General features: G+C 32.7%; 1 pseudogene; it reads left to right on the top strand.

Moving 5' to 3' along the window:
* The first annotated feature begins 16,048 nt into the window (after nucleotides 1–16,048).
* LOC18036934 lies at nucleotides 16,049–23,291 on the top strand (annotated as a pseudogene).
* The last annotated feature ends 213 nt before the right edge of the window (nucleotides 23,292–23,504 follow it).

Below are 23,504 nucleotides of genomic sequence, written 5' to 3' on the forward strand. Positions count from 1 at the left end.
CACATCTACTAACTTAACATATGTCTTATATGTCTTTCTATAGTAGTATTTGTAAAATATATTTTATTTGCTATACTTTGGAAGACGTGTAGTATATTATTTTATAATTCGTTTTGTAATTTACAGAAAACGTGTTTAACATGTTTTAACTTTTATTACTATCAAATAGATTCTGTTTAATACATTTTATAATTTTATTTAAGGTTTAGCCTCACCAAACATATATTACACCTGTACTATTAAAATGAAAATGAAAATAGGGGCTACAAAATGATACTGAACATGCCCTAAATTACTTGGAGTGTCAGTTTAGAAATAAGTATTATTGTATGCTTAAATTTAAGGAACATTTTCAGGACTGTTGGTCTTCCTCCATTAGCTTAATTTAGGTCTATATTTCCATTTTTTTTTAAATGGACTCAAGATGATGACGATGATGATGAAATTGTGCTATCTGTATTGATGCACCTTCGTATTCAATAAGAATTATATGCATATTCAACAGTGAAAATATGATAACTCTATCGTAATTTGATCATATTACAATACAATTGATTACTAAAAAATGTCTTTATATTTTTTATTACATTTTACATTAAAGTTGTAGCACATTATAAATGCAAAGCTTAATGTTTAATAACATAACACTTCAACAAAATCAACATCTTAAGTACGATGTTTGATATAGAATATTGAAATAGTTATACCTAACACTCACAACAATTTATAAAAATTTATAGTGTTTAATTTACAATATCTTTTCTAATTATATATGTATTAATATCTATCTTAAAGTCAATTTTTGGTTTAGTAGATTTTAATAAATCCATCGAGATAGATTAATAATAACTTAATATTAAAAAAATTCATTATACATGTTATTTTATTAATTATACTTATTTTAATATTTTATTTGTATCATATGATATTTATTATTATTATTATCCTATTACTATATGTATATTTATTTAGGTTGTGTAAATCAAAACGTATAATAGTCATTTATGAAAATTAAGGGGTTTGTATTACCATTTATGAAACTAAGTGGATTTATATGACTATTTGAGCAAACCTTGGGATGTGTGTGGCTTTTTCTCAAATTAATATTAATTTAAAATTAAAAAAAATTTACCAACAACTTGTAAACTACCTGCTACATTTTCATTAATTATTTAATTATCTATTATATTAAATGGACGATTGAGATTAAAATACTTAAAACTAATGGTCCACATTAATCCCACTATCAATGCTGTAAAAATACATACAGTATCATAAAGAAATCCTAATAACAATAAATAATAAATAATTTTTTAATTTTTTTCGTTATGGCTCCACCTGTAATACAACGCTGCATCACATACAGTGGTATATGAAATTTTTTATTTAAATTTTATAAACCGTTGGATTTCTTATGAGGCCATCTGACGGTTGAGACATTTTGTCATTAAATCTGGCTACCGAAACTCGCGGTGAAGAATTGGTGGATGGCAAATATCAGCGGTAATTATCAATTAGCTACCTGTACTTTATATAAATTTAAAATATAGCTATTTATATTAGACAATTACGTTGTTTTTTTTTTTAAATTAGGAAACTTTAAAGTTACTCATCAAATTATATTAATATTAATCTTGTATACAAATATAAAGCATCATCATATGGAATGTTAATTTGATATTTTGATCAATACACTATTGTTGAAATTAAGAGTGAAAACCTTAATTCTTATACCCAAGAAATCACCACACACTGATCTTGTTAAGACAAGAATAAAGAATCGATATTGAAATCAGATTAAGCAACAAGGATATTTAACTGAGACAGAATTTAAGAAAGAATAAAGCAGAAATGAAATGCAAGAAGGATTATAGAGGTTCGGCTTTGCAGCCTACATCCTCTTGAGAAACAGAAGCCATAGCTTTTCTTTAAGTTTTAACAGATTACAAGTCTTAGAGTAATTGCTACAAGGAACCATACTATCTAAGTATAGCCCTCAAGGCTTTATATACACCTCGCAAGGAGTCCAGATATGTGAGCTGTACACCAGCTCTTGTTCTGGGTTTGTTTCAACAAACCCAGCAAACTCCCGCCAACTCCAACTGTCAGTAACAACTCTTCAAATTGAAACGGCATCAGCAGCTACCGTTTAACTTAAGTTGATCATGCAAGTCACGTGCATAACTTAAGTCTTTTGTATGATGGGTGCTGGTTGTCGTTCAGTAGTATTATCTGTGTGTTTGCTTTGTCGTTTCTTATCCAATTCTAGAAACGACAAAGTCATCTCCTTCTGGAGAAGTTTTGATTTAGGTTTACATTTAACAATCTCCACCTTGAATCTGAATCACAACACTCCTATAGCTTCTTTTTCTCGAGTTTCTGCATCTTCATATTCTGCAGATGCCAGTTAAGTTTAAACAGTGCTCAAACTTAGCTATTGGAATTGGCTTTGTCAACATATCAGCTACATTGTTACTGGTATGAACCTTCGCAAGCTTCACAGTGCCTTTAGAGACTTCCAGCCTTATGAAATGGAGCTTGATGTCGATGTGCTTGGTCTTTTCATGATGGACTTGATTTTTGCTCAGACTGATAGCACTTTGACTGTCACACAGAATTGCTATGGATGATTGCTCATACCCCAGTTCATTTATCATGCCCCTTAACCATATTGCTTCTTTGAAGGCCTCTGCAGCAGCTGTGTACTCTGCCTCTGTTGTAGATAGGGCTACTACACTTTGAAGTGATGCTTTCCAGTTGATTGTGCAGTTATTAAGGGTGAAAAGAAAACCAGTAAGTGATCTTCTGTTATCTAGATCTCCTGCATAGTCAGAGTCAACAGAACCCTCAACCAGATTGTAGTTAGCTCTCTCCCCTCCATATAGCAGACCATAACTTGTAGTCCCTCTTAGGTACCTCAGTATCCATTTCACAGCCCTCCAGTGTTCTTTTCCTGGATTTGACATAAACCTGCTGACCAGGCTCACTGCATATGAAAAATCAGGTCTTGTTAAGACCATTGCATACATTAGGCAGCCCACTGAGTTAGCATATGGTGTTATTTCAGTTTGTTCTGATTCAGTGCTTGGGCACTGTTGACTTGATAACCTGAAATGAGCTGCCATTGGAGTGGACACTGGTTTATAGTTCAGCATCCCAAACTTCTCCAAAACTTTGTTGACATATTTTTCTTGTGATAAAAACAATGTCCTGGCTGTTCTGTTCCTTATCATCTCAACACCTAAGATCTTTTTTGCTGGGCCAAGATCTTTCATGTCAAACTTATCTCTGAGTTGTTGCTTCAGTAGATCAATCAACTTCATGCTTTTATTGGCCAAAAGCATGTCATCAACATACAGGACAAGATAGATCACTCCCTCCCCATAGGTCTTTCTGAGATATACACAGCAGTCAAAACTTGATTTCTGAAAGTTCAGTTCTTGCATATAGCTGTCAAATTTCAAGTACCACTGTCTGGGGGACTTCTTGAGCCCATAAAGAGATTTTTGAAGTAAGCACACCCAATCAGGGTGTTGAGCATTCACAAAGCCCTCAGGTTGTGACATTACAATCTCCTCTTGTAAATCACTATGTAGAAAAGCTGTTTTAACATCTAATTGTTCAAGATGCATATCATAAACAGCTACCAGTGACAGAATAATCCTTATTGATGTGTGTCTGACTACATGTGAGAAGACTTTAGTGTAATCAACCCCTTCTCTTTGGGTAAAGCCCTTTGCCACCAACCTTGCTTTGAATTTCTTGGGTTCAACATCAGGGATTCCATCTTTCACTCTGTAGACCCATTTACAGCCCACAACTTTCCTTCCTTCTGGTTTTTGAATCAATTTCCAGGTGCCATTTTTATATAGAGAGTCCATCTCATCTTCCATGGCCTTGATCCATTGAGCTGATTCTTTACATGCGACAGCTTCTTTATAAGTTTTTGGCTCCTCTTGATTAACCTCCTATGCTGCTGTCAAGGCATATGCTATTAAGTCAGCATACCTCAATCTCTCTGGTGCTCTTACTTGTCTCTTCTGTCTGTCTCTAGTAAGCTGATAATCTTGTATTGAGATGTGCTCTTGAGATTAAGCACTGGTCTCATCTGAGCCTTGAGTTTCTCCAGTGTGACTTGTGTTCTTACCATCCTCAGTTTTTGATAGCTCCACCTCAAAGTGAGGTGTCTCTTCACCTGGGATTTTCTGGATTGTGTTTTGTGCAGAAGTCTGATTTTTCAGCATCTCAGACTCATTGAAAATTACATCCCTGCTTATTATACACTTAGGTGGTTTAAAGTCTACACACCACAGCTTGTAACCCTTAGTTCTGTTAGCCTATATGGCTATACATATTGATTTTGATGATAACAAACCACATATATTTATTAAGTAAAGATTTATGAATTGTGCTTTTATAATAAGAAAATGATGTTATGGAATTAAAGCATTTTGGACTAAAATGAAAATATTTTTAAAATCTTTGATAGTATTTTAAATTTCGGATTTGGACCTAATTGAAACTATTTAAATATTTTTGGGTCATTCTATAATTTCATAAAATTTGGGCGAAGTCATAATTTTAAAAAGTTGTGGGATTGAGAAAGCATTATTTAAAATTCTAAAATTGGACTTATTTGCAAACTTTTATAATGTTTTGGGCCATACTACAGTTTTATAAAGTTTTGGGGTCAAACTATAAAATTTGAAAAATATTTTACTGTAGCAGTTACTGTAGCAAACGGCTTACCGGATACTGATAAACGGCAGGCCGAATTCGGGGCAGTAAGCACTAGAATGAAAATGGCTTACCGGATTCCGAATCCGGCAAGCCGGTTAGGCAAAATTTTGAATTTTGCCTTAACGGTAACATAAATCCGGCTTACCGGATTCCATTAAACGGCAAATCGGTTAGCCCAGAATGTGAGTAACGGCTAGTTTTCGAGCTCAAGCTATAAGAACTCAAATCCAACTCATTTTGATTCTCTCCAACAAGTAAAAACAAAAAGCACACGTGATATCTTGAGTGTTAAAACTTGCGAAATACAAACATTGAATCTTTTCTTGTTCTTCATCATTGTATATTTACTCATTGAGTGAGTTTCATTGTAACCATCATTTGTTCATCTCATTTGTAAGAATTTGAGTGTGTGAGACACTTGAGTGAAGAGATTGGGAGATAATCTCTTTGTTGTAAAGGTTTATTGACACCTTGAAGTCAATTGTAATCGTTGAAGCCTTAGAAATGCTTGGATAGTGAAATCCTCGAGCTTGGATCGCTTGGAGGCGTGGACGTAGGCGGGGATTGCCGAACCACGTAAAAATTCGTGTGTTTATTTCTCTTCTCCCTTACTCTTTAATTATTGTGCTATTATTGAATTTATTATTTTTTAATTATTGTTAAGACATTAGATTGCTTGTTGTGTAGATTCATTAGGATAAATTTTTAATTTTCCAATTCACCCCCCCTCTTGGGTTGCATACTTGTATTTCAAGTTCCACTAGGATACCCTAGGAAGGCACATTTCAATACCCTTGGTTCAAGCTTGCCCTGCTTGATATGTGCATAAGCATTGCAGCCAAAAATTCTCAACTGGGTGTAGTCAGCTAACTTCCCTGACCAAACTTCATAAGGTGTTTTAAATTCTATTGCAGTTGAGGGGCATCTATTTATTAGGTAACAAGCTGTACACAAAGCTTCAGCCCATAATGTCTTTGGCACTTTGAATGAAATAACATGCATCTAACTCTTTCCATTAGTGTTCTATTCATTCTTTCTGCCAAGCCATTTTGTTGTGGTGTGTGTCTAACAGTTTTGTGTCTCTGGATTCCACTCTTTTCACACAAATCATCAAACTGTTTATTGCAAAACTCAAGTCCATTATCAGTTCTAACCCTTCTGACTTTTCTATTTGTCTGTGTTTCAATCAAGGTTTTCCAGGCTTTGAATCTTTCAAAAGCCTGATCTTTGCTCCTTATTGGATACACCCATACCATCCTAGAGAAGTCATCTATCATAGACAAAAAATAATAAGCTCCACCTAGAGATTCAATCTGTGCTGGTCCCCACAGATCCGAGTGAATATAATCCAAAGTACCTTTAGTATTATGCACTGTAGTTTTAAACCTGGTTCTTGAGGACTTTCCTAGGACACACTCCTCACAGAAACCAACAGTACTTATTTTATCACCCCCTAGAGCTCCCTGTTTTTCTAGTTCTTTCAGCCCACTTTCACTTACATGACCCAACCTGAAATGCCACAGTAATGTTTTATCTTGATCCTGTTTTATCACTACCCCAGCATCCCCAGTTATTGCTGCTCCCTGCAGTATGTATAAACCATGCTGCATTACACCTTTCATCAGTATCATGGACCCTTTGATAACTTTTAAGGAGCTTGATTCAAGTCTGATACAACACCCTGCTTTATCTAACATGCTTAGAGAAATTAGGTTTCTTTTAAGCTCTGGAATACGTCTTACATTATCAAGTTCTCTAATTATACCATCTGACATTTTCAATCTAACAGAGCCTATACTAATGACTTTACAGGAAGCATTGTTACCCATCAAGACTTTACCTCCTTCAAAGGGTTGATAGCTACTGAATAAGTGTTTATGGGGACACATGTGATAGGTGCAGCCAGAGTCAAGAACCCATTTACCTTCAGTTTCCATGTTTTAGGCTACCAGAACACTAGCAGAGTCATATCTCTCATCTGAATCTTCAGAAGCAACAACAGCATTTCCATTTCTGTTATTAGCATCCTTTGGCTTAATCTTTCTCTCAGGGCAGTCTCTTTTGAAATGACCTTCCTTGTGGCAGTGGAAGCACTTCAAGGTCCTGTTCTTAGATTTTGATCTTCCTTTCTTTTTGCCTTTCCAGCCATCTCTCTTCTCTGATCTCCCTCTTACTGTCAACCCTTCACCATCTTTTGTTTCTGATTTCTTAGAGCTTTCTTTGGAACTCAAAGCTTCCTTGACATCCTGCATAGCCAGTGATTGTCTACAATATAAGAGTGTCTACAAAATGTTCATAAGAGGGTGGTAATGAGGATAACAGAATAATGACTTTATCCTCATCCTCAATCTTCACATTAATGTCTTCTAGATCTAAAATGATCCTATTGAAGGCATCAATGTGAGTAGTTAAAGAGCTGCCTTCTTCCATCTGGAGTGTGTAGAGCCTTTTCTTTGTACTCAATCTTTTTGTCAAAGATTTCTTTGTGTACAAATCCTCTAGCTTCTTCCAAAGGCCTGCAGCTATTGTTTGATCTCCCACTTCTCTAAGTACTCCATCTCCTAGACTTAGGATTATAGAGCTGTGAGCTTTGTCCATGGCTTCTTGCATGTCTTCATCTTTAATTTTGCTGATATTTTTCGAGGTTCTTGAATCCTCCAGCACTTCTTCAATTCCCTGGTGAACCAGCAATGCTCTCATCTTCAGCCTCCAAAGATGGAAGTCATTTTCTCCCGTGAACTTCTCCACATCAAGCCTCTGTGTTGCCATTCTTGCTCACAAGATTCAGAGATGTGAGCTCTGATACCAATTTTGTTGAAATTAACAGTGAAAACCTTAATTCTTATACCCAAGAAATCACCACACACTGATCTTGTTAAGACAAGAATAAAGAATCGATATTGAAATCAGATTAAGAAACAAGGATATTTAACTGAGACAGAATTTAAGAAAGAATAAAGCAAAAATGAAATGCAAGAAGGATTATAGAGGTTCGGCTTTCAGCTACATCTCTGAGAAAACAAGAAGCCATAAGCTTTTTCTTTATGCTTAACAGATTACAAGTCTCAGAGTAATTGCTACAAGGAAACCATACTATCTAAGTATAGCCCTCAAGGCTTTATATACACCTCGCAAAGGAGTCCAGATATGTGAGCTGTACACCAGCTCTTGTTCTGGGTTTGTTTCAACAAACCCAGCAAACTCCCGCCAACTCCAACTGTCAGTAACAACTCTTCAAATTGAAACGGCATCAGCAGCTACCGTTTAACTTAAGTTGATCATGCAAGTCACGTGCATAACTTAAGTCTTTTGTATGATGGGTGCTGGTTGTCGTTCAGCAGTATTATCTGTGTGTTTGCTTTGTCGTTTCTTATCCAATTCTAGAAACGACAAAGTCGTCTCCTTCTGGAGAAGTTTTGATTCAGGTTCATATTTAACAACTATAAATGTAAGTTACCATAATTTCGAATATATATGATATTTTGAATAGTATGCATACAATTTATTATGCAAATTATCTCATACAAATTAAAGTAATTTTAAAAATTATTTCAAGTAGCTTGAATGTTTATTACATAATAAATATTACAGATATGGAATTGTGATTAATGTTATAAGAACACTCAACATTATTGTAGTTAAAATTTTTTAATTATAACTTAACAACAACCTAATTACCTCCTAACCAATGTGAGTGGGGCTTAAAAATTGTACCCATTATTTTTCACACATATTATGGTTGGTATGAATACTATCAAGTGTACTATTATACTTTACACAGTTGTTATTGCAAATGATGAGTCACTCATTGATAGAGGTTATAAAATTAGCACATAAATAATAAATAAAAAAGTCAGCTAACACCTTGCATATGATAATTAATGATGCGTGACCCATAATTAATGATACAAATAGTGAATTTGAACTAGGTAAGTTTTATTATTATGTTTTTAATAATTATATTTGTGAGCAAGCTAAACTCAATTATGATATGTATTATCAATTATCACTGTTGCTATTTTAGATATTCTTTTATCTATTAGATATATTCTCTAATCTCCCATTTTCAGATAAAGGAGAGTCCACTTCACTAAATTTAAAACTTTTGAGGCTTCCTAATTTTGTGCTATTTAAGAGAAGTATAGTCTCATAAATCTGTTTTTATTTATATGCCTTGAGTTTATTATAATCTTAGCAACTACTAAGTTACATTATCTACATTAATTGTAACTTACATTTGATCCAAAATTAGTTTTCTATAAGCTTTTAGTTGTTTGACAAGCAACAATTGAGTCATTAAAAAATAAAAACTTTTACGTTGATGTAAGTTATAGATGATGTAACTTAGCAAGACCCAATAATCTAATTGGCTTGAAATATGTTTAATATAATTTTATTATTAAGTTAATTATATTAAAATAATTTTAAAAGAATTAGGTTTCATTTAGGTGGGTCATTAAAAAAAAATGCCTATATGAAAACTCATTTAGCAAATTTTATTTTAAACTTATTCCAAATGCTGCCAATAAGAGATAACAAGAATAATAAAATTAGTGGTGAAAACCACTCTTATCCACATCTTACTAAAATGATGTGGTTTGAAAATTACTTGTTTGGGATCTTGTGATTGCTTCTTCTTATTTTCTAATTTATTATTTGCCTTTTAAGCCAAATTTGGTGCAATTCATGATCGTATAAGTAATGTCCTTATTTTCAATTACAGGTTTTTTTTTTCAAGATCTTTAATCTTTCTTACTAGATCTCCTAGGAGTTGGGATTAAATAATTTGGTGTAGTGGACAAAGTTAATGTTTGGTGCAAATGAAGAACACTTATAAAGCAAATGGAGAACACTTATAAACTAAGTCACATAGAGCCCAAATATATTTTCATTTTCATTTTTCAAATTTTCTTTAGCTATTAAGATAATTTTTGCTTTATGTCATGAAAATAAAAATTATATATTTGGGAATTCAAAAATTATGTAATAAAAAATGTTACTCATTGTTAATTAAAAAAATAATATTTTCAACTAATTATATGCATGTGCGTATGTATTTCAAGGATTTTTTTGAATATATGTAATTAAAGACCTATTTAGTATTATTTTTAGAGGCCCAAAAGTAATTTTGAAAAGTTTATAAGTTAATTTTAGTATTTAGTAAATTTTTTAAAAACACTTTTGCCTCATTTAATATGGAACTAATTAACTCGTGCAAGATGATTTGCATTCTCTCCACATGTATATACACAAATATTTATTTTACTAACTGATCTTTTCAATTAATTATTTCCTTCATTTCTCCCTTTGAGTTTTCTTTGGTAATAAATATTTATGATGTTTATCATGCAAATTCTTTTACTTAATAACCTTTTTGAAAATTGGTGTTGGTAAATCTTAATTCTTAAGATTTTAGCAAGGAAAAGAAGTTGGATTACTCAACTTATATGTTTCTAAAATTTCCTCAGTCTTGTATTCACATATAATTTTAACTACTCCACGTATAATTTTAATGGCAGTTGGTAATTTATTGTCACGATATGATTTCTTTTTCTTTTTAGGGCCATTCAGTATTCTGCTAGTCAGGGGATAAATCATCTTTTTATTTTCTATCATGCTGTTTCCTCTTGAAATATTTGGAGTATGGACAATAATTGCAATTCAGCTGCCAAGGCTCCCAATTTCTCTTTTTTCTCTTTACTTTTGTTGGTGAGGATTTTATCCTTGACTTTAGCTTAGATGAAAGTACTGGTTGAACTCTCTAATTGATAAAGTTAATTGATTAATTGTGCATTGATAGGGTTAAGTGCTTAATTGAAGTTGTTTGTCGATTTGAATGTGATTTCAGTTGCAATTCTTTATTTTAAATAGCAAAATTATGGAATTTTTGCAAAAATAAATGTGATAACACTTTTACTAAAAAGATTATTAACTTTGTTGAAGAGTATGGTTATTATGCATTTTCAGGATTTATACTAATATTCTTATTATTAAAAAAATATTGGTAATTAATTTTAACTATTTAAATAACAAATGAACATAATTATGCGGTTAAAAGTTTGATCAAATCTGCTATCATCATCATCATTATCATCACCGTTATTACGATAGTAAAAATAATGAAAAATTATAATTGAGTATATCCTACATAAAGTGATAAAGATCAAAATTTAAATATAAAAAAGATTAAGATCAAGAAATCTGATCAAGTGGTTAAAAAAATATAAGTTTTAGATTTATAATTGAAACAAGAAAATGTTAAGAATGATGAAAAAAAGAAGAATGAAGGAGGCCAAGGGGAAATAATTTTGTGGGTGTTAGAAAGAAATAATATATTAATAAATTAACCATATTAATAAATATTGTTACTATAGTGTTATATTATCTCAATACCATTTTAGTTGAAATAAGCTTTATAAACGATTCTTGTTAAGTCATGAAGATTTGAAGAATTTATTTTGCGAATTGAACAATATATAGATATTTTTTTAGAAGACATACACACTTAAAAAAAGAATAATGCTCATTGTAAACAAAAAATGTTGTTAACTAATTATAATTTTTTAAATGATAAATGATCATAAATATATACAAAGTCATTAATTAATTTTAGATGATCAAATATCTTAAAGTAATGAAGATTGATATAAAATTAAAAAAAAAGGTTATTTTAGCACTAGTTCTTAAGTTTGGTAACTCATAAATAAATAGTGCAATGAAAATATTATTAATATTTTAGTAATCTAATAATAGTTCAAAAGTAGTATAGGGCATATGCATTCTTATTACATTTAACTATAAATCTCAAGCGTATGATGATGATGATGATGATGATGATGATGATGATGATGATGATGATGATGATGTATTTGTAGTAATAGTAAAAATTAATAATAGTAGTAGTAATAACACAAATAAAATGTTAGGCTTGTCTTGATTAAAACAAAATGTTGGAATTCAATAAAAGGAGTTGAAATATAGAACAAACAAATGATTAAAACAAAAGTAGAAGAGTCAACTAAAAAGTTGGAATGGCTTAATAAGAATTTGATAAATTGCATATGGATCTATCAACTTGGAACATCTACTCAAAATTTTGAAACATAATGAAAATAGTAGGAATTTGTATAAAAGAAATGGTGATAAAATTCATGATCATATCTCCTAAAGTAATAAATTTTGATATTGAATAAATAAAGGTATTTTAGCACTAGTTTTAATTTTTGTAACTTACAAAAATCAGTTGTGATAGCTTAATAATATAAAAATAGTTCAAAAATAGCAATAGACTTTATTGTTGATTTTTTAAATTATATTGTAAGTTGATATTTATAAAAATAAGAGGGGGTCACACATAATTTACTTTGTCGTAATCATTTACTCTTAATAAAATGAGAGTAATAACACAAATAAAATGTTAGGCTTGTCTTGATTAAAACAAAATGTTGGAATTCAATAAAAGGAGTTGAAATATAGAACAAACAAATGATTAAAACAAAAGTAGAAGAGTCAACTAAAAAGTTGGAATGGCTTAATAAGAATTTGATAAATTGCATATGGATCCATCAACTTGGAACATCTACTCAAAATTTTGGAACATAATGAAAATAGTAGGAATTTGTATAAAAGAAGTGGTGATAAAATTCATGATCATATCTCCTAAAGTAATAAATTTTGATATTGAATAAATAAAGGTATTTTAGCACTAGTTTTAGTTTTTGTAACTTACAAAAATCAGTTGTGATAGCTTAATAATATAAAAATAGTTCAAAAATAGCAATAGACTTTATTGTTGATTTTTTAAATTATATTGTAAGTTGATATTTATAAAAATAAGAGGGGGTCACACATAATTTACTTTGTCGTAATCATTTACTCTTAATAAAATGAGACTCGGAACAACTACCTAGAATTTTGGCATGCAATGAAAACAATTGCAATATAAAACAAAAAAATGGTGGATATAAGAGTTGAAGAACTTAACCTAAAAGTTGAGATGGTTTACCAATGATTTGATAAATTTCAATGGGAAGTAAAAATCTAAAAAATGAACTTGAACCATTCACTTAAATGTTAGAATTCAATAAAAAGTATAGGTATATAAAACCAAAAATTGGTGGGAACAAAGTGGAAGAGTCAACTTAAAAGTTAAAACTACTAAACGATAAATGTTAGCCTATATGGATATAAATATTGATTTTGATGGTAACAAACCACATATTTTAGATAGACAAAAAATTATACATTATGCTTTTATAACAAGAAAATGATTTTATGAAATTAGTTATTTTTCAAGATATAGACTAAAATGAAAAAGTTTGATTTTTAATAAATATTGTTTTGAATTTCAGAAAGTTTTGGGAATAACAAACATTATTTAGAAATTCTAAAATTGGACCTATTTGAAAAGATTCATAACATTTTGGGCCATAATACAATTATATAAAATTTTAGGGTAAAATTATAAATTTAAAAAAGTTCAATGTAGCAAGCGGCTAACCAGATTTGACAAGCGGTAGACTGGATTTTGGGCAGTAGCTTACTGAAATGAAAGCGGCTAACCAGATTCTGAACGCGGCATGCCGAATGTTCTAAAATTCAAATATTTGCTGTAACGGTAACATAAAAGTGGCTAACCAGATTCCGAAAGCGGCAAGCCAATTATCTTTAGAAAACTCATAGCGGCCAGTTTTTGAGCTCAAACTATAAACTCAAATTCAATTCATTTTTAAGCTCTCTTGCAAGTAAAAACAAAAAGCACAGAACAAATATTGAGCTCTCATTTTGCAAATCATCGTACTTTGAATTATTTTTGTACTTGATTTTATATATCTACTCTTTAAGAGAGTTTTTACTGTAATCTTCATTTTCTCATAAACTTGTGAGTGTATGAGTGTGAGAAACACTTGGTTGAAGAGATTGAGAGATAATCTCTTTGGTGTAAGGGTTTTTTGACACCTTGGAAGTCAATTGTAAGCTTTTGAAGCCTTAGAAGGCTTGGATAGTGAAATCTTCAAGCTTGGGTTGCTTGGAGGTGTGAACGTAGACGGGAATAGCCAAACCACGTAAAAATCTTTATATTTGTTTTCTCTTCCCTTACTCATTTATTATTGTGCTTTATTGAATTTATTGTTGTCGAATTTATCAAGTCATTAGATTAGATTGTTGTGTGATTTGGTTAAGACAAGTTTTAAAATACCAATTCACCCCCCTCTTGAGTTGCATGACTTGTATTTCAATAAATTGATCAATGTCAACAAAAATTAAGGATTTAAAAAAAAGCCTGAAACTTCTACAAAAAAAAGTAGAATTCATTAAAAAACAAAGTTGGAATATAGAACCAAAAAATAGTGGAAAAAGAGCTGATAAACTTAACCTAAAAATTATAAAAGACTTACCAAAAATTTGATAAATTTCAATGGCAAATAGGAATCTAAAAAATGAACTTAAAACTTCTATCCAAAATATTGGAATTAAATAAAAAGAGTAGGAATATAAAATCAAAAAATGGTGGGAAGAAAAACCTATCCCAAAATGGGAATGACTCACGAAAAATTTGATTTATTTCAACTAGAAGTATGGATCTAGAAATTAAACTTGAAACTTCCACCTAAAATATCGAAATTCAATAAAAAAAAAGTGTGAATATAAAAACAAAAAGTGATGGAAACAAAAGTTAAAGAACTTAGCATGAAAATAGGAACAACTTACCAAAAAATTGATAAATCTCAACGGAAAATAAGAATCGAAAAAGTGAACTTGAATCATCCATTTAAAATATTGGAATTCAATAAAAAAGAGTAGAAATAAATAACCAAAAAGTGGTGAGAATAAAACTTGAAAAGCTTAACCTAAAAGCTAAAATAAATTACTGAGAATTTGATAAATTTTAATGAGAAGTAGGGATCTATAAAATTAACTTGAAATATTCACCTAAAATATTAAAATTCAGTAAAAAGAAGAGGAATATAAAACTCAGAAGTGGTGGAAAGAAGAATTGATGACCTTAACCTAAAAATTGGAATAGCTCACTAATAATTTGATAAATACTAATGGAAAGTAGGGATCTCATGATGAACTTGAAACACCCAACCAAAATGTTAGAATTTTTATAAAAAGAATAGGAATATAGAATTTATAAGTAGTGGGAATAAGAGTTGATGACCTCAACCTAAAAGTTGGAATAACTTACAAAGAATTTAATAAATTCTAATGCGAAATAGGGATTTAAAAAGTGAACTAGAAATATCTATCCAAAATATTGAAACTCAATGAAAATAGTAGGATTATAAGACATAAAAGGAAATAAGTTACTAAAAATTAGATAAAGTCTAACAGAATGTAGAGATATAAAAAGCAAACTTGAAATATTTACTTAAAAAGTTAGAATTTAATGAAAAGAGTGGAAATATAGAACAAAAAACTAGTGTGAAAATGAGTTGAAACAACTTACGAAAATTTAGATAAAACATAATGAAAAATAAGAATTTGAAAAGTAAACTTGAGACATGCAATATAATTATTAGAATGTAACAAAAAAAAAAAGGAATATGACTACTTTGTGACATATTCATAGTATTTTTATAAGTTTTGATATAATTTATAAATTTAAAATTGTTGCAATGTTTTACCTCATTTAAGTGCAATTTTCACTTTTTTCTCTTTTTAATAAAAAATTTACAATAAAAATAAAAATAAAAATGTAATTTTTATTTATTAACCGGTCAAAAACCGGATGTACCGGTACCATGCAAGCGCTGTATGGGATGCAGCGCTGCATGGTAGGTTGACTCCGTTTGCTATTTGGTAGGCCAGTTTTTGGGTCAAATATATGATTTTGTCTCTACATTAATTATTTGGCTCTAAATATTTAGTATTTTAACCCAAAAAAATAATTCTTCACATCATCAATGATTGCACTTGTAAATCTAAGGCATTAGAATTTCGTATTGAATTTTACTTTTTATTAAGTAAAAAAAATTAATGTTAATTTTTTAAATTTTTTTATCTAACTATCATTGACTTAATATTTTAAATCTTCATCCAAAGCTAAGATACAAAATTTTTATTCTAAATAAATATTATCAATATAAATATATCACTTGAATAATAAATGATAAGATTTAATATTAATTATTATGACGTGTAAACGTATTATTACGTTCTTGATATTTGAAATATGAATCAAAGCAAAATATGTAGCATATTTTTATTTCAGTATTGTGCTTGTCTAAAAATAACCCTCACCAAATTAGCTTAAGTATTTTCATTGTACTGATTGCTTCTCTTCCTCTTTTCGTCAACAACAATGGGTAACTTAATCTCAACCTCCTTACCACCAGACTTATTTAGTCGAACTTTACACCGCGTTGGTGAACAAGCAAATTATGTATGGGGTCTCAAAAAAAATCTTGAGGGCTTGAAGACTGAAATGCGCAAATTGACTCGAACAAGGGACGATCTGGTGAACAAGGTTGAGGTTGAAGAACAACCACGTCGAACCAGAAGAACGAACCGGGTCGCAGGGTGGCTTGAAGATGTGCAAAAACTGGGAACTGAATTTACGGAGCTGCAACAAGTTAGAGCTCAAGAAATGGACAGATTGTGTCTTGGAGGACTCTGTTCCAAAAACTTGGTTTCAAGCTACAATTACGGGAGAGAAGTGGTCGAGTTGACGGATCGAGTGATCAATCTAAACAAAGACGGAGAAAAAATTGCAGTCGTTGTTGAGAAGGCGCCAGATGGTGCAGCAATTGAATTACCTCTTGAGCAAACAATTGTTGGTCAAGAAAAACTACTGCCTCGAGTTTGGAGATGTATCACTGATCAACAAAAGAACAGGGGAATTATTGGCTTGTATGGTATAGGGGGAGTCGGCAAAACTACCCTTTTAAAACAAGTCAACAACAACTTCTGCCATCAACAGCATAATTTTGATGTTGTTATCTGGGCGGCTGTGCAAACATTTCAAGATGACATTGGAAAAAGGATTGGCTTTTCAGAAGACAAAAAATGGAAGGAAAAAAGTCTTCAAGACAAGGCTGTGGACATCTCTAGCATTTTAAGCCCAAAGAAGTTTGTGTTATTGTTGGGTGCAAGCGGAAGTGCAGAAATCTTTTTATTTAAGAACAGAGTATTTTGCTGGAAATTACTGAAACTTTATTGCTTAATTCATTTTTTCGTTTCTCTCTTGCTTTTCATACAACCAGAGTTCTATATTTATATACATTATAGACAACTTTGGAGATTACATTAATCATGCTTTACATTTCCAAAGCCACATTGCAAACATCAATTCTACCCTTTACTTCACGTTGAAAAACAAACCAAATAACTCTTCAAACTTCTTGCTCAATTTACTAGATTACTAATTATATCTCAATACCCCCTCTTATTTAGTAATCTTCAATTGCTTCTTGAATTTTTCAAACTTCTCAATGATGATTGCTTTGGTCAGAAAATCTGCTGGCTGCTCATTAGTGCTGATAAACTCCATATTAACTTCTCCTTTGCTTACTAAGTCACGGATGTAGTGATAACACAGCTCAATGTGATTAGATTTAGCATGAAATACGGGGTTCTTTGTTAGAGCAATGGCTGACATGTTGTCACAATAAATTGTTGTTGATGCATCTTGATTGAATTGCAAATCCTTGAGAATTCTTCTAAGCCAAACGGCTTCACAAGCTGATTCAGTTGCTGCAATGTACTCTGCCTCGGCTGAGGATAAAGCTACTGACTTCTGCTTCCTTGAGCTCCATGAAATCACATTTGTACCAAGACAAAATAAATAACCTGATGTGCTTTTTCTGTCATCAAGGGAACCAGCCCAGTCACTGTCAGTAAAACCAACAAGCTTGCAATTGTCTTCTTTTTCATACATGATCCCCTGCTTTTTTGTTCCTTGAAGATACCTTAAGATTCTCTTTGCGGCAATCTAATGGGACTTCCTTGGATCATTCATAAATCTAGAAAGAACGCTAACTGAGTGCAAAATGTCAGGTCTTGAGTTGGTTAGATAAATCAACGAACCAACCAAGCTTCTATAGATTCTTGCGTCAGCCTTTTCTTCTTTTTCATCATGTTTCAATTTTTCATTCAAACCCATAGGAGTAGGTGCTGGTTTGCATTTGAACATGTGGAATTTCTTCAACAAATCTTCTACGTATTTTTCTTGACAAAAGAAGATTTTTCCTCTGGCTTGCTTCACTTGAATGCCAAGAAAATACTTCATTAAGCCCAAGTCAGTCATCTCAAATTCATCTAGCATGTTTTTTTTAAACTCTTCCACCATTTTCAGATTGGTGCCACAATAAATTAGATCATCAACATAAAGGCAAACAATAAGGAAATCAGTACCTTCATTTTTGACATAAAGAGAAGGTTCACTTGAGCTTCTGTCAAATCCATTTTTAACGAAATATCTATCAATTCTGCTATTCCACGCTCGAGGGGCTTGCTTCAAGCCATACAAGGCTTTTCGGAGTCGATAAACTTTGTTTTCTTCACCTTTCACTTCATATCCTTTAGGCTGCTCAACATAAACCTCTTCTTCAATTTCACCATTTAGAAATGCCGATTTTACATCTAGTTGAAACACATTTAATTCCATTTGGGCTGCCAATGCAAGAACAGTTCGAATAGTCTCCATTCGAGCTACGGGAGCAAACGTTTCTGTAAAATCAACTCCAGGCAGCTGAGAGTATCCTTTGGCAACGAGCCGCACCTTATATTTTTGAACTGAACCATCTTCATTGTACTTAATTTTGAAGATCCATTTTAGCCTAATTGTTTCTTTTTCATTTGGCAAATTAACCATCTCCCAAGTTTTATTTTTCACAATGGTGGCCATTTCCTCGTTCATTGCTTTGATCCAATCTTCATTTCTTGAGGCCTCCTCAAAGTCATGAGGCTCACAAGAAAATAAAGCAAGTTCACATGACTCATAAATTTCTCTCATTGACTTTATTTTCTTTAGAGGGCTTTCATCAGCCGAAGAACTTTCTGCTGCTGAATTTGGAGAATTTGGTTCCAGATTATTTTGTTGTGAAGAATTTGGTGGAGATACAGGAGCTTCAAAAAAGCTAGATGCTTGCGATTGATCTTTTTCCCACTACCAAGCTCATGCCTCATCAAATACAACATCTCTTGAGATAACAAGCTTATTTGTTGTATGATTCAACAACCGATACCCTTTAGAATCATCACTATAGCCAATAAACAAATATTTTTCACCTTTTTCATCAAACTTCTCCCTGTTTTGAGCTGGAATAAGAGCATAAGCAATACTCCCAAAAATCTTCAAGTGATCAACAGTTGGCTTTCAGTTGTGCCAAGCTTCAAATGGAGTTTTGTCTCTAACAGCTTTTGTAGGAGACCTGTTGAGGATGTACACAGCTGTATGACATGCTTCTGCCCATAATTTGTTATGAATGCCTTTGCCTTTTAACATGCTTCTTGCCATCTCTACAATGGTACGGTTCTTCCGTTCTGCGACTCCGTTTTGTTGTGGACTTCGGCTGACAGTAAGTTGTCTTTGAATTCCATTATCCCTGCAATAATTCATGAATGGAGTGTAGATAAATTCACCACCACGATTAGTTCTCAAGGTCTTCATTTTGCATCCACTTTGCCTTTCTGTAAGAGCTTTAAACTGAAGAAAAGTTGAGAAAGCTTCTGATTTTTCATTCAAAAAATAAATCCACATCATCCTTGTATAATCATCAACAAAAAGAATGAAATATCTCCTGTTATTGAGAGAGAGAGTCCTTGTAGGACCACAAATATCAGCATGCACCAACTCCAACGGAGCTTTGGCTCTCCATGAATTTTTAAGAAATGGAATTCTATGCATTTTTCCATATATACAGCCCTCGCAAACTTTTTCATATCTTCCAACATCGGGTAAGCCAATCACCATGTTTTTTTGCTTGAGCAAATTCAGCCCTTTATAGTTTAAATGGCCATATCTGAGATGCCATAAATTTGACAAATCTGAATTTTCAGTTTTGCGAGCAACATTCTCATCAAGAGGCATAACAAAAGGAAAAACTTTGTTCTTTGACATTTCAACAACGGCCACTGCGTGATTATTAGTTTTATCAATAATTTTGCATTTTTCATCATCAAAATAAATTGAAAAACCCTTTTGAATTAGCTACCCCACACTCAAGAGGTTTTGAGTTAAATTTGGAACATAAAGAACGTCAGAAATGAGCTTTTTGTTACCTCCCTTTGTATGGACGGTAATAGTGCCTTTTCCCACAGCTTTTTGCATCTTTCCATCTCCAACCTTCACTTGCGAATTAAAACTTTGGTCAAGGCTGATGAAAATGTCACGTTCTCCAGTCATGTGGTTGCTGCAGCCGCTATCCAAGTACCACAAATTATATGATTCACGTTCAGCACCTTTACTTGAATAAAACAAGTAATCTCCATCACCTTCTTTTGTAAAATTTGCCTCATTTTTGCCTTTCTTATTTTGATACCAGCAATCCCTTTGAGAATGGTTAGGAATGCGACACCTTGTGCATTTATAACGACAATCTTTTGATTCATGATTAGACCGATTACAAATGATGCACTGAGAATATGAATTTTGCTGTGAATTCCCTCTGTCATTTTTTCACTTGTTGCGGTTGTCGTTCTATTCTCTTTTCCCTTTGCCACGCTGTCCGTTTCTTTGAGACGAGCCTCCATTCTTTTGGTCTTTCTTGCTGCTTTTATTCTGATCTGAATTATTAATCTTTGACTGAAAAGCTTACTCTGTAGGCTGACTTGAAGGTCGATTGATTCTTTGCTCATGAGACCGGAAGATCCTGACAAATCTGAAAAATTCATCTTGGATAAATCCCTTGATTCTTCAATGGCTATTGCTACATGATCAAACTTTGGAGGACGACATCTCAACACCTTTTCGTTCACCTTCTTATCTTCAATAGAGTCCCCGCAACCTTTAATCTGGTTCACAATCTCAGTAACTCTACTGCAAAAATCTTGAACTCCTTCACTGTCTTTCATTGATAAATTATCGAACTCTTTCCACAAAGTTTGTAACTTGATGGTGATTGCCTTTTCGGAACCTTGAAATTCTTGTTTTAGGATTTTCTAAGCATTTTTGGCCTTTTTGGCACCAAATATTCTGGGGAAAATTGACTTACTGCTGTTGATGTGCTGGAGTCCAATCTGAAGAACTTGCAGATTCTGGTGGTTCAGCATATCCATCTTCAATAACATCCCATAAATTTTGAGAGAGGAAAAAGGTTTCCATTTGATTACTGCAGTATTCATAATGTACCCTTTCAAATATTGGAACTTGACTGGGAGCATATGAAAATAATGTGGGTAGGGTATTTGATGTCATTTTGAGGGTGTTTTGGAAAAGCTCTGATAGCAAATTTGTTGGGTGCAAGCGGAAGTGCAGAAAATCTTTTTATTTAAGAACAGAGTATTTTGCTGGAAATTAATGAAACTTTATTGCTTAATTCATTTTTTCGTTTCTCTCTTGCTTTTCATACAACCAGAGTTCTATATTTATATGCATTATAGACAACTCTGGAGATTACATTAATCATGCTTTACATTTCCAAAGCCACATTGCAAACATCAATTCTACCCTTTACTTCACGTTGAAAAACAAACCAAATAACCCTTCAAACTTCTTGCTCAATTTACTAGATTACTAATTATATCTCAACAGTTATTGGATGATATCTGGGAGCGCATTGATTTAACAGAATTGGGTGTCCCTCTTCAAATGCTAAATGCTGGGTTCAAAATAGTCTTGAAAACTCGTTCAGCTGGTGTTTGCGATCAAATGGACTCTAAAAATTTGGAAGTGTATAGTTTGGCACATGATGAAGCTTGGAAATTATTTCAGGAGATGATCGAAAGATCCACTCTTGACAGTCATACCAGTATTCCAGAGCTAGCCGAAACCTTGGCAAGAGAGTGTGGTAGGTTGCCGCTAGCGCTTAAAACAGTGGGTCGAGCCATGAAAAGCCAAAAGAAAGTTGGAGATCGGGAACGTGCAATTGAGAAAATGAGAACATCGGCTTCTACATTCTCAGGTATGGAAGAAAATGTGTTTTTGCGTTTAAAGTTCAGCTATGATAGTTTGTCTATGGATAAACTTCGTTCCTGTCTTCTTTATTGTTGTTTATATCCTGAAGACTACAAAATTCCTAAAAGGTCATTGATTGATTACTGGATTAGTGAAGGATTTATGGCTGATTTTGATCGTGGATGCGAATTTATTAATGACCTTCTTCATGCATGTTTATTGGAGGAAGAAGGCGACGATCATGTAAAAATGCACGATATGATTCGTGAGATGTCATTATGGATAGCATGGACGATAGAGAAGGAGAAGAAGAACTTTCTGGTTCGCGCTGGAGTTAAATTGACCGAAGCGCCGAAGGTTAAAGAATGGGAAGGTGCCAAAAGGATATCTCTGATGGCAAATGAAATTGAAAGCCTATCAGAAATTCCCACGCGTCCATGTCTCGTAACTTTACTTCTTGATGAAAATTTTATTAAGGAGATCGTTGTTGGCTTCTTTTAATCGATGTCTTCTCTTAGAGTATTAAGTCTAAGAAGAAATGATTCCCTGACTGAACTACCTTCACGGATTTCAAGTTTGGTTTCATTGCATCATCTTGATCTATCGTTGACTCATATACGTGGGTTGCCGCAAGAGCTGAAGGCGTTGGAGAAGTTGAGATATTTGAACTTGGAGTATACGCATTATTTGTCTATAATTCCACATCAGTTGATATCTGGCTTTTTAAAATTGGAGGTGCTCAGGTTGCTTGAGTGCGGTTCTGAGGGTGTAACAAAAGAAGAAGGTAATGTTCTATGTGACGATGCTGAACCTTTGATGAGGGAATTGCTGGGTTTGAAGCGTTTAAATGTTTTAAGCTGGTCCTTCCGAAGTTCACTTGCTGTCCAAAAGTTTTTTAAATATCCAAAGCTGGTGAGCATCACTCAATGTGTTACATCTAGTATACATGGAGAATCTTCAGGAGTTAGATCTCTTATTTATTAACTTGGAAGAGATGAAGATTGACAGCACAGAAGAGGTAAAGAAACTTTTTTAAAGTGGTTTCCGCAATCTCAACACGGTTAGCCTTGTTAATTGTGGAATGAAGGACTTAACGTGGCTTGTTTTTGTTCAAAACCTCAAGGAGCTGGAAATAATTGTTTGTACAGAAATGGAAGAAATAATCTGTGTTGATAAACTGAGGGATGTTTCAGATATTTCAGAGATAATCGGATCAGAGCATAACTTTTTCACACAACTCGAATCTCTTGGCATACTGTATGGACCAGATTTAAAGAGCATCTACCCGAATCCCCTGCACTTTCCAAAGCTGAAGAAAATTGGAGTATATGGATGCCCAAAGCTGAAGAAGCTCCCCATCAATTCCAGCAGCGCGAAGGAACGTCGAGTTGTCATCGAGGGATTGAAAGAATGGTGGGAAGAGCTACAATGGGAGGATCAAGCCACCCAAAATGCTTTCTCTTCCGGTGTCATACTTGGGGGGGATTAATTTGATTAATATGTTTGAATATGTATTTCTTTTTTTTTTTCATTTTGTAACGACCTTTTATTTTTTGACAATATTTTATTTTAGGATTATTTCCATTAGCGATTTTTTAGGAGTTTTGAATTACTGTTTTTGTTATTTAAAATTGTTTGGAGTGTTTTCTTCCTGGAATGATGGCTTAATTAGGGTGGGCTCTTTGGCTCTAACTTTTAAAAG

The sequence above is a fragment of the Citrus clementina genome, unplaced genomic scaffold (genome assembly GCF_000493195.1).
Source record: "Citrus clementina cultivar Clemenules unplaced genomic scaffold, Citrus_clementina_v1.0 scaffold_7, whole genome shotgun sequence".
In the NCBI taxonomy this organism is placed as follows: Eukaryota; Viridiplantae; Streptophyta; class Magnoliopsida; order Sapindales; family Rutaceae; genus Citrus; species Citrus x clementina.